Raw genomic sequence first — 11,929 nt, 5'->3', positions numbered from 1 at the left:
CGGCCCCACGTGCTCCGCGCCCGCCCCCGGGGCGGGACCGGGGTGCAGCTGCGGGGGGGGCAGGCAGTAAGAGGGATGCGGGCGGTAAGGGGGGTGCGGGCAGCAAAGGGGGATGCAGGCAGCAGGGGGGTTGCAGTCAGTAAGGGGGATGCAGGCAGTAAGGGGGATGCAGTCAGTAGGGGATGCAGGGGGGTGCAGTCAGTAAGGGGGATGCAGGCAGTAAGGGGAATGCAGGCAGCAAAGGGAGCTGCAGGGGGGTGCAGGCAATAAGGGGGTGCAGGCAGCAGTGGGGGGTGCAGTCAGTAGGGGGGATGCAGGCAGTAAGGGGGATGCAGGCAGTAAGGGGGATGCAGGGGGTTGCAGGCAGTAAGGGGGATGCAGGCAGCAAAGGGAGCTGCAGGCGGGTGCAGGCAATAAGGGGGATGCAGGGAGTCAGGGGGATGCAGGCAGCAGGGGGGGTGCAGGCAGCAGTGGGGGGTGCAAGAGGGGGGCATTGCAGGCAGCAAGCGGGGGGACTGGGTGCAGGCAGGCAGCAGGAGGGCAAGAGGCAGGGTTGGGAGACTGGCCTCATAGACAAGTGTGCGTAATTAGCAGCCTGGAAGTTAGAGCCACCACAGCATGCTGACGGTGCTTAGGGTGCAGGGGGGCTGCTCGTTCACCTCGTGCCAGACCTTGGCCTTTGAGTGGCCACTGGAGACTTCCTGAGCCTGGCAGTGCCCGTGGCTCCCGGCCCTGGCTGGCAGGCAGAGGGGTGCAGAGCTGGACCGAGATGCACCGGGGGCTGCCAGCACTTGGCAGGAGGGAGAGCTGTTTTCCAGCACAAACCCCACTTCTCTCTTGCTGTGTGGGATGCTACGTGGAGAGAACATTCCCTCTCTACCAGAACAGGGCGCGGATGAACACCCTTTGCACCCAGCATGGCAGCAGCACAGGGGTTTCTTAAGCTTCTCCTAAACCAGCATCAATGAACACAGCTGGCAGCCAGGTCGGGTGTGCAGGGAAAGACTGGGGGGGAAACAGCTCTCTGCCCAAAGCACCACCCTACAGGTTTTGGTTCAGCCACAAAGAAGCTCCTCTTTGAGCTGTGTCCTGGCCCCTGAGGGCTGGAAAAGCCCAGCTGAAGCTGATGCCATGCTGGGAGCTGTGCAGGCAGAAAATGTCAGGCTAAGGTGCGGGCAGGCTGAACTCATATCAGCATCAAATGCTTTGGAAAAGAGAACTGAGCTGTACGGGAATGGTGGATCATTTGCCCCCACACTGGAAATGCGCTCCAGGCTCTCCTCCTAAACATGAAGCTGATTTTATCTCTTCTTGCAAAACTCTCCATTTCAGCATTAACTAACCCACCTCAGACAATCCAGCTGCTCATATTTACATGTTGACTCTGTCGGGGTGTTGCTACATATCTGGCTTTGGCAACACAGCCACTTCAGCCAGCAGCAAGCTGGGCAGCCCAGCTGTGCGCCGTGCACTTTGACCAGCCTTTCTGCTTTGTTTTCCATCACCAGCATCCAGCTGCCGCAGTCAACCAGCGCCCTTGAGAGCACCAAAGACCAGGACCTGCACCCCCAGGGATGCACTCACCAGCAGGTCCACCTGCCCTGATGTGCCAGCAGTTTGCAGGGCTGCTGGTGGCATTGCCAGAGGATGAGGAGTGGAGGGAACCAGACATTTATTCCCACCCAGACCCACCACACTCACTGGTGGTGTTTCCTTCACGAAATAGTGACATGAAGGAAACTCCAGGAAGAATATAACTCCAGTGTAAGCAGAAACGCTGGCTGGAAAGGAAGGAGCGGACAAGACACAGTATTTGCTTTCGAATAACCTTCAACCTCAGGATAATTACTGCTGTGGTGTTCAGAGGAAAAACAAGGTCAAGAGGAGGAGAATGCAGGGCAGAATTCCCAGGCCTGTGCAGAAGCAACTAGGACAAGGGTGTTTGTTTGGCCTTTTGAGGGGCTACTGCCTGGACTGGTCTGGAGAGGATGTGAGAAAGACCCAGAGGGAGCTGCAGAAAAATCATCAGCATCTCTAAAAACAGAAAGCAAAATGTTTTCCTTCTGTCCCCAGGGGCACACATGCCGATGTCCCGAGGAACATGCATGGGAAAGGATATTAAAAAGTGAGTGGTGGAGGCCAGGTGGAGCTATGGTCTCCATAGGGATGATGCTTCCTGGAGGTACCAGTGCCTTTTTGAATGGAGATCTGCAATGGAGTGGGGGATCCTAATGAGAAATCAGGGTTGGGAAGAGCCCGTGCTGCCCCAGCCAGAAGAGAGAAGCTCTGGCTATGGGAGATACAGAACAGAGAGCAGCAACCTGTCAAGGACAGGGAAGCATGAAGGATTGGAGACAGCCCCACAGATGTACACCACACCCTGGGTTCGCATAGCCGCCAAGTTTTCGCAAGGGATGGCTCTTCTTGAAAGAGCTGGGTAAGCTGAAGGTCAGGCATAATTTCACTCCCTTCTGCAGGGACTACTTAGGCCTTGTAGGCAGGATTTACCACAGGGTTTGTTTTGTTCTGCATGGAGACCTGCCAGTCTTTGCTGTGCTGTAACCCTTTCTGAGCCATGCAGATGGACAATATCCTGGTTCCCGTAGCTGGGGTGATAGGAAAATAGGTGATGGCGCTGCATGTTTCTCTGATGCAATCCTCTTTATTTCCAAGTTTATACAAAGGCACTTTCCTGTGAATGAAGGAGGTGAACAATACATAGCCTGCCCTAAGCTCAAGCATAAAGCCCCCATCCACCATAAAATCAGCCAAGGTGTGTCTCACGGCCAATGCAATTGCAGCGATGCCTCTGGTATCACCCTGATTTCATGTTCCTCCTCTCAACTCCCTCTCAGACACTCACCTCTGACCCATGGTATCTCTCCCTCCACCATCAGATAGCAACACTCTCCGGTTTGGCCCTTCATGGAGATTTTTTTGGGTGGCAGCCCCTATTGTTTCAGCTATCTGTCCTTTAAAGGAGTTCACTGGCTTAAATTTCTCAATCGAAACACTCCCACAACCCACCCTGCAACACGGGTTTCCACCCTCACCTCAGTGCCAAGGGCCCAAAAAAACCCCTGGCAGAGGCAGCCAGCCCTCTCCATCATGGGCACAGCTCTTTCCTAGAGCTCAGAGTTGCGGGTCAGACCACAGCACAGGTCCTGGGAAGGTTTGTGAGATCAAGTACCCTGTCCTGCCACGTACGGCTGCCACTCCAAGCAGGATGGAGAAGCAATCCACAGCATCATCACAGAGGATTACGCCTCAGTCTGCTCCAAATCCCTCTAACAGGATAACCAAGTGCTCGGTGCCAGCATCACTAACCTCCTGCTGCCCTGGCTGGTGTTGGCACCTGCCAACGTGCCAACACATGGTTTCCAATGGCTGCAGTTCCCTGGCCAGGACTATCCTTGTATGTGTCTCAGTTTCTCAGATTATTTTCTAGATTAAAAAAAAGGCTTTCCACACTCTCCACCCTTTCCACCAAAAGGGTGACAAGTTTCTTTAAGCTCAGGCTTTACGCTTAGAGATGCTAATGTTTAGCTCTCAGGAATTTCAGGACTATCTGAATAAACCTAGACACTGAATAGCCTCAAGGCATGAAAAGCTCTGTAAAGCTACCTAGGGCCCTTCAGGGTATGTAAAACTTTGTGATTTAAAAGGAAAGAGGCAAGGGGCAGCACTGTGCCCTAGTTTTGCTCCATTCCTGCTGCTGATTGTGTCAGAGCTCAGACAAGAACCCAGTCAGTTTGACTTCAAGTCTTTTGCTTTAACGTCAATAAACAAGATTATATCCAGCTTAGAGCTGGTTTGTCTGTGTAAGGTGCTTAATATAAGCCCCTTTATATAACCCCCTCCTCTGAATTTGAGTGCTTTGCAGTCTGTAAGGATTTATCCATGCAGATCTCCAACAGAAAAGGTGTTGCCTTCATCTTCATTTGACAGATGGGAAACCAAGTAATGGAAGGGCCTGAGGGAAGGATGTGCCTCCCTTTACTTTGTCCATCTAAAAGGTAGGCACGTGAGCCTGGCCTCTTACACAGTCCTTCTCTGCAGCCAGTGGTAACAGCAGCACTTCCCAAATCCATTTTTATCTGCTACAGGAGGAATCACCCTGGGAAATAGCTGTCTCCTCACTGACAATGGATCAGCCTCCACCACTGGCCAAGACTAAACCTCTGCATGGTCCTGGCTCCTCCCTGTGGTGCCCATCTCAGGGGACTGCCCAGGAAGGATGGTGAAGTGCCCACATCCCAGACTTGTCTGGTCCCTCTCTAGGCTGTTGATTGAAAGCACCCACCTCATAACTCAAACTGACACTCCATAGTAGGTAGCATGCTGTGATGCGCAATCGAAACCACTTATGGATTAGCAGCAGTGAGTGGCCTAACCGTGCCTGAACACTGAGCAGATGTCACAGGCAGATAAACCATGTCTCTTTTGTTCTTTTTCAGGAAGCTCTTGGCAAGCTTTGACACAAAGCACTAAATTGTGCACTTGATAACTTTATCATCGAGGTTCCTCTGATAACCTAGGTTTCTGTGGCAAGGGACTGATCCTCACCCTGTTATCACGCTCACAAGACCCCTTCTTACTCAAGCCATCAATTTGGGGTGTGTGCTTCCAGCAGACACTTGATGGGATGGAAGGTCCTCCAAAACTTGTTGCACACAAGGGAAGCTTGCAGCGTGATTAAACATCAGGGGCCTATAGGCGCTAATGCTGGATGAATATGTAACAACACTAATGAACTCTAATGAGCTGGGCCACAAGTTTGCTAGGAGCCCAGAACCTGTCTTACCGGCTGGTGAAGAAGAGGCAGTTTGCTCATCACAACACGTTCCCCTCCCAACCATCCATGCAGGGGAGAGGCTCTGCCCAGGCCAGGGCCTCATTAATCTGTGAAGCTGCCTTTTGATCTCTGTATCTTGGAGCATAATGAGAAGGTTTGAACTCTGCCTGTCCCCTCCGAGCTGCCTGCTCTGTGCCTCCCACTTGCCTCCCCCAGAGCCTGGCAGGCAAGGGGAGATCTGACACAGCTCTGGGACTTGTTTCTTCCTGAAGAGAGGCATATTTGTGGCCTTAAGATACATTTCAGTAGCCACATCTGTGGCTGGTTTTAGCAGGAAAGCACAAGTCCCTGCACACTTCCCTTTCTCTTGCAGAGAAGCCCAACCCGACAGGGTCATCCAAGGTGATCACACCTCAAACACGGCTCTTTATTCCCTTGGTTCCTACAGCCCATAGTGGCTCTCAGAGGTCACCCGGAGCCAGTTGTCCCTCTGTGTGGTGAATGTCAACGCAGGACATTGATTCCTGTAGGACCTTTGTCCTGAAGGAAAGCTCCTGGCACCCAGTACTTTCAGCTGGAGCTGCTGCAGGATTTCCCATGCTGGCAAAGAGCCATAGAGCCCCCCTGCCCCAGGACCCATCAGAGTCTCCCACTGTGATTACAATCTGCTTTCCCATCTTGGATGGATCCTGCACCACTGGCACACCAGTTGAAGCTCCTTCTCCACCACTTCCTGACCCCTGGGCTGCAGGTTGCAGAGCCGCAGCGGAAACCACAGCAGGAGCTCATTTGGCACTGTGATCCATGTCCAGGACAGCCGGCTCAGCCGCTCAGTTACTCCTCTCACGTGACTCCTCCTCTCCTCTAAAGGAAATGAAAACAAGCTCCAAGCCAGACGTGTCCTCAATGAAACCCATCTGTGAGAGCCATGGCCATGGCCCAACAGGGGCTGTTGCCTGGTCAGAGTGTCCAGACCTTCCATGAAGAAGCGCACGTAGCCAGCCCCAGGGGCAACACGCAATGAGGTGGACACAAGACGGGAGCAGGGGATGCTGTGGGGCAGCTGTGTGTTCCCCAAGCGCTCTGACTGGGACTGAGCTGCCTCTTGTCTCAGCAGTGACAACAGCTCCTGGGCAGGAAGCCAGCCAATAACTCTGCACTTCCACAGACATTTCCATACAATTTCCACACACATTGTTTGGACCAGTGAAGACCTTCTTAGCAGCAACAAGTGTCCTGAGGGGCAGGGGTATCCACCCAATCCCTGGCTGCTTCACAGATTTCCACCAAAGGTGATTTACTAGAGCTTGGGTTTGTATTAGACCCTTGTAAAGTCACCCAAGCTTTTCTCCCTCCCTGCCAGGAAGCTATACTAACATGTATTTGTAATATCCATTCTGTTAGTCATATCCCATATGTCCTCCATAGTCACACCTCTATCTCAGTGGATCTCCCACTACACCAACTGCCTTGTCCAGTCTCCATCAGAGCCTTCATTACAGCACGAACCTGTTTGCTTTCTGCCATCAAGTCTTCTCCAGGCATTTTCATGCTACTGTTCTCTCTCACTTCTTTGTCCTGTCTCACTACTTAGTTGATACTGGATACAAATCCCACCTATTCTGCATCCTCTCAGTGACTCTTGGAGGAGTTAAACTGCCCTGGCTCCAGAGCTGAGTCCCTGCTCGTACCCAGCTGGCGATGGGTTGCTGCTCTGACAACCCCAGCAGCAAAACCAGTGGCTCTTGCTGAAGACATCCAGAGTAGATACAGTGAGTGAAAACGTGCACATTTCAGAGCCCCTCTTAGCTTCTAACAGGGCTTCGCATTGCCCTGGAGCGTTCTGTTTGGTCCATGTTCTGGGCCATGTTCGTTTGTGTGTCCTGGACATGTTCCCCAGGGATCTACGGATGCAGCCCCAGCACCTCCTTCAGCACATGTGGTGTGGCCAAAGCTGTTATGAGGGGCTTGTGTGGTAAACACAGATCCACTTCAGGATGTTCCCTTCTAGTCCTTGCTTTCCCACCTCAGTCTCGAGGTGAAAAACAGGAGGGAGCTCACCTACATCAAGACCTGATGTGGCTCATTTCCATGAGCAGATCTGGTTTCATGGGCAAACCATCTTGTACGGACACTGCTCACCTAAAAGAACACCAGAACCTCCCCAGGATCCAGAGATAAGTACAGTCCCTTTACAGTTGCTGTGAAATAGGGCTGCTTTGCAGTCTTCCTCTTCCTTTGTCATGCCTGCATCTTCTCACATTTGGTAGGTTATCTTCTGCAAGACCTAGGAATGTAAGAAAACATCTACCTGTGCTTCCTCCTGCTGCAGGCAGCCAGACAGAGCAAATTTTCCAGCAGTGAGGACAGTGACCCCACAACTGCAGCTTCAGGGTGGCAGGGCTGTGTTTTGCAGAGCACGTGCAGCCCCACACAAGGAAGAGGCACATTCGCTCTGGCTGCCTGTGGTTAGCTGGCAAGCTTTCCAGGCAGCAGAGATCTGCTCAGAGAGCTGCTTGTTCGAGAGCATGTTGTGTTTTTGCCTGGTCTTGCAGCTGCCTGTCCTGCCTGTCAGCTGCTGTATAAATGCAGCCCTGGAGCCCATCTGCCCCTTTGCTTTTTCTGTTTCTCCTCAGCTCTCCTCTTTGCTGGGCTTGGGATTAGCCACACCTCAGCTGGGTAAACAGGAGCTGATCCTGCCCCATCAGCCTCAGCCACCACAACCAAATCTCCCTTTTCATTATTCAGCAGGTCCAAAGCCCTTAATTGGACACAGCAGTTGATGTGATCCTCTGCATTGGTTTCATCTTCTACATTCTTTATTTATTCTTCTGTTCTCTGGTTTTGTTCCACTTAGCTTCCTTATCTTATGATCCGTTCCTCATTTTCTCACTCCTTTCCCTTCTTTGTGCTTTTCCACCTATCTGAGGAAAGCCACCCTTTCTCTATGTCACCTTCTGGGTGCTAATTAACGAGCTAGACAGGGCTGATACTTTAGTCCTAAAAAGCCTTGCAGGCTCTTAGCAACCACAGCCACCACCTTGGTCTTCATTTCAGCTCAAAGGCAGCGTTTCCTGCAAATTTCTACCTGCCTTTGAAGGGATGCTGAGTGGGGAGGGAGAAGGACACCCATTCCCTGCAGCACAGCACCCTCTAGCCTCCACCAGGCAGCAGCTCTTCGCTCATCTGGAGGGAGGACCTTCACCACCATCACTCCACCAGGTATTCTCCCAGTCCTGCAAAACTCCCTAGTGTCCAGCCCTGCTTAACTCCAGCAAAATCCTCCTGCAGCGTTACTGCCAAATCCGAGGATGGATTTCATGGGAGCTTCGGGAAGCAGCATCTTAAAGCTGGCCCATTCAGAGCAGGCGTGCGACAAATCAGGCACCATTTCCAAAAGGCTGAGACACCAGCTTTGCAAGGTGGAGCCCTCAGTGAGCCAAGGTGCTGGCAGCCTAGAGAAGTGATCATTACACAGCATCAGCAGCACTGTTTATTTCCTCCAGCTCATGCAATAATTCAGCTTGATGTTGGTAGGGGCAGGGTTTTCAAATGAAGCCAGGTGAGGTCAGCTGGAGCAGTGGTGTGGGGTCAGTGTTGGCTATAGCTCTACAGATGCTGTGTTTTCTTTGGAGGTCATTCTGCAGCCTGCCAGGTCCTTGTGCAATGAAGAGGGTGGTCACCTCCAGCTCACCTCTGGATACGGCAACAGACCTTCCTGACTTGGCTGTATTTTGCCAGCATATGTCCAGGAAAATACCTAGCAGATGGGGATGCTTTGGATTTTCCCTTCATCCTAGCCAATTCCTGTGTTCCCCACCAGCCTCACACACAACCCACCTCCCCATACCAGCATCAAGCTTGATTCCTCTCACCCCTGCTTTCCTTCTTCACTTCTAGGGAACAGAGTCCAGCTCTCTGCACCCTAACACTATCACCCTTTCTCCCAAAGCACAACTGTGAGTTTATTCTTTGTACTTACCCTCGGCTAGACACTGTTGAGTGCTTCTGACCTCCCGAAACCTATCCCAGTTCCCACCATTTTGGCATAAGGCAGTAGCTTCCACCTCCACTCTCTTTATTTCCATAACCATTGCTCTCTAGGAAGAGCATCTCCTCTGTTCCTGAGGCAATACTAAAAGTCAGATTTTTTACAGGGGGCTGATAATCCCACTGTTCAGTTCTCTGCGCATTTCAGTCTGCAGGATTGCAAGCCCTCATTCTCCTCATGCATCACTACATCTACAGCAACTTTTACAGACAAAAGCAGCCACTGAAAAAAATGTGGTTTTAGCAGTCTCCTTCGCTGGCTTTCTGAGGCTGGATAATCATAGCCTTTCCACACTCCAACCTCAGGATCACAGTACAATGGCAAATGTCAGACAGACCACTCAGAATTAAACAGAAGACAAATAGTTTCCTTTATTCAATATGACAACTTGGAAGCACTCCAGAAGAAGCTCATACATCCTTCTGGTTTTACTACATTCATTTGTTCCCATTCATCCTGAGATACATGTTCTTGCTGCTCCCACTGCCTGTCAAATACTCGCTGCTCCCATGCAGCCTCCCCTACACACAATCCTCCACTTGTGCAGATGGCTTTAGGGACAAGTGCCACACCAAAGCAGTGTTTAGCCCTCCAGCTATGTCTTGATTTAGCAAATGGTGTGATAAAGGGACAGAAATGCCTCTGAGCAAACAAGAGGTGGCATTGGAGGTGGCTGCTGTTGGGAACAGGTCTGCTTAGCCTGGCAGCTTTAGATGTATGGGGTAGGAATTTCACCTAACTGGACTCCCTGGAAAAATCTGTAGTGTTGTGACATGGATCTCTCTCAGGAAGATACAGACGGATCCTTCCAGTAGAGCACTGAGGCTGCTTTGTGGAGCCAGGCAGTGTTCAAGTGTCAGGGAGCATCCAGAAGCAGGACCAGCAGCATTGCTGATGCCTGGCAGTGGTTTTCAAAACCTCTTCCTCCATCCAGCAGCTGTGGCTGGATGTGGGATAAAAGGAGTGAGCTGGCTGTTGGGAATTTGTGGACAGAAGCCTTGTAAAGTTTTCAGCTCAGTGGTATTTCTCTTTTAGCCTAAAGAATTTTGGAATGCAGTAGCTTATCTGCTCGCAACTGATGAGTGAAGCTCCCTCTACTTGCAGTAAGAGCCCTCTTGGTTTGGTAGAAAAACAGAAGAAGGAGACAGAAAGTCTCTAGTAAGAGAAGGCAGCAGAAGAAATGCTTTCAGCCGTAAGAAGAGCCCAGAGCTTCTGGTCTACAGAGCACAGAAAGGTGGGCAGCAGTAGCCCAGCAGGGCTGAGGTTACTCAGTAAGTGCTATAATTAGGAAATAAATAGTGTGCTAAATAAACCCTGAGCAGAAGCTTTTGAGCAGGGTGAGAGAGCTGGAAGTTGGCAAGGAGCAGCTGAATCAAAATGTGATGGAAAAATACTGAGCAGGTGGGCCACGTGCCACCTCCCCAGCTCCAGTTTGTACGATGCAGCCATCCTCCCCTCCCTGACACTTGTCTCCTTATGTTGTCAGCTCCTCAGGATAGAGGCTCATCTATTTAGAGATCTGCAAAGTGCCGATTACGCTTTTAAACATCATTTTCAGGGAATATGTGAGTCCAAAGAGTGTGGTGCATCCAGATCCAAGAGGCTCTCAAATGGCACAGCTCCACAGCCTGCAAGCCTCGCTGGCACTGCAGGGAAGGCAAAGCAGGAGAAGAGGAAAAAGCATTGCCTTTATTTCCATCTGCAAAGCTTTTTTGTGCTCACATGTCACTGACAGGCACTTCACTTATTTTCAGCTGGCAATCAAACACTGTCATAAGAGATGTTTTCCTTTTTGCTCCTGCTACACTGGCAGGGATCAACACCTCCACATCTCCTCCAGCACAAAGGCTTCCTCAGAGACCTTTCCTCAGAGGTGCAAAAGTCCCTGAGAGTCCTTCAGGACACAGTGAGTTTGCTGAGCCAGAGAAAAGCTGGAGCAGGGGAAATGAAGCAGAAAAAGAGTCTGAGTTCCCTATGGCAGCAACAGCCAAAAGCAAGAGGGATGTGAAGAACTATCAAAGAACAAAAGGTGACTGTCACTCAGTTGTACAGGGGCGTGTGTCTCAGGTTGGCTCAGCAGTGCAGCAAGTTCTCTCTGCCTGGTATCTTTCCATTTGTTGGGTTTAAGAAGGTGAAATTAACCTCAGCCTTTTCTTTGCCTCACTGTAGAGAGATAAGTGCTTGCTGAAAGTACAAGGCAAAGCTGCACATTCTTCCTGTGCCTGCAGTGTCCAGCACACACACTTTATCTCTTTTGCAGTAACCACACTACTCAAAGAGAAACCCTCCTGTTTCCAAATTATTATGGTGTTCCTGTTCACCCCCATCCCACTCCTCTGCAGGAACATCAGGCAGAAGCATCTGCTGGGCTGGAGCTGCCAAATTTCCCCCTATGAGGCTGGGAACGAAGCTCGACTCTTCCCAGCACCCTTCCTTTACGGGATGGTTTGGGCTACTGCTCAGATGGCATTTCCTGAGTGTGAGCTGTTTGCTGCGAGTGGTACAGCCTCACTGCTGGCTCCTGGCCAGAGCTCTCCACCTACTGCACACATCACGGCTGCCAACGCCAAGCAGCCCTGCGGTGCTCATCATCACACCGGCGAGGCCGTAGCAACGTCACCTCCCTGCGCACACAGAAGGGGGGCAGCTTCCTTTACAAGCCACAACTCTCAGGCTGTTTTAATAGCTCAAAGCTGGGGTTGCATTCACAAAACACACTTGCTCCCTCTCAGCCATCTCTGTTCCCGCACCAAAACCAAACCTGCCAACATTTTCCAGAGCAAAACACCAAGTGCCTTGCACCAACTTCTCCTTCCTTTTCTGGAGACCCAGCACAATTTCCACCACATATTCTTGCAGTAAGACAGCTCAGGAGTTGGGCTGCCACTGCCACATTCACCTGTGAACTGGTGTTGCCACCTCCTCAGTGTTAGTTCCCTTCAGTTCTCAGTTTTCATTCCTCGGTGATGTATCTGAGCACCCCGGTAAAAAAGACCACCCCATGGGTTACTTCTCAGCAAGAAGCGGGCAGCTAAGAGCTTGGTTTGCTTTGCTTTGTGATGGTGTGCGTAAGAAAGGTCTAT

This window comes from Phaenicophaeus curvirostris, chromosome 12 (assembly GCF_032191515.1).
Source record: "Phaenicophaeus curvirostris isolate KB17595 chromosome 12, BPBGC_Pcur_1.0, whole genome shotgun sequence".
NCBI lineage: Eukaryota > Metazoa > Chordata > Aves > Cuculiformes > Cuculidae > Phaenicophaeus > Phaenicophaeus curvirostris.
The sequence above is the reverse complement of the archived record's forward strand: the minus strand, read 5'-3'. Positions refer to the sequence as shown.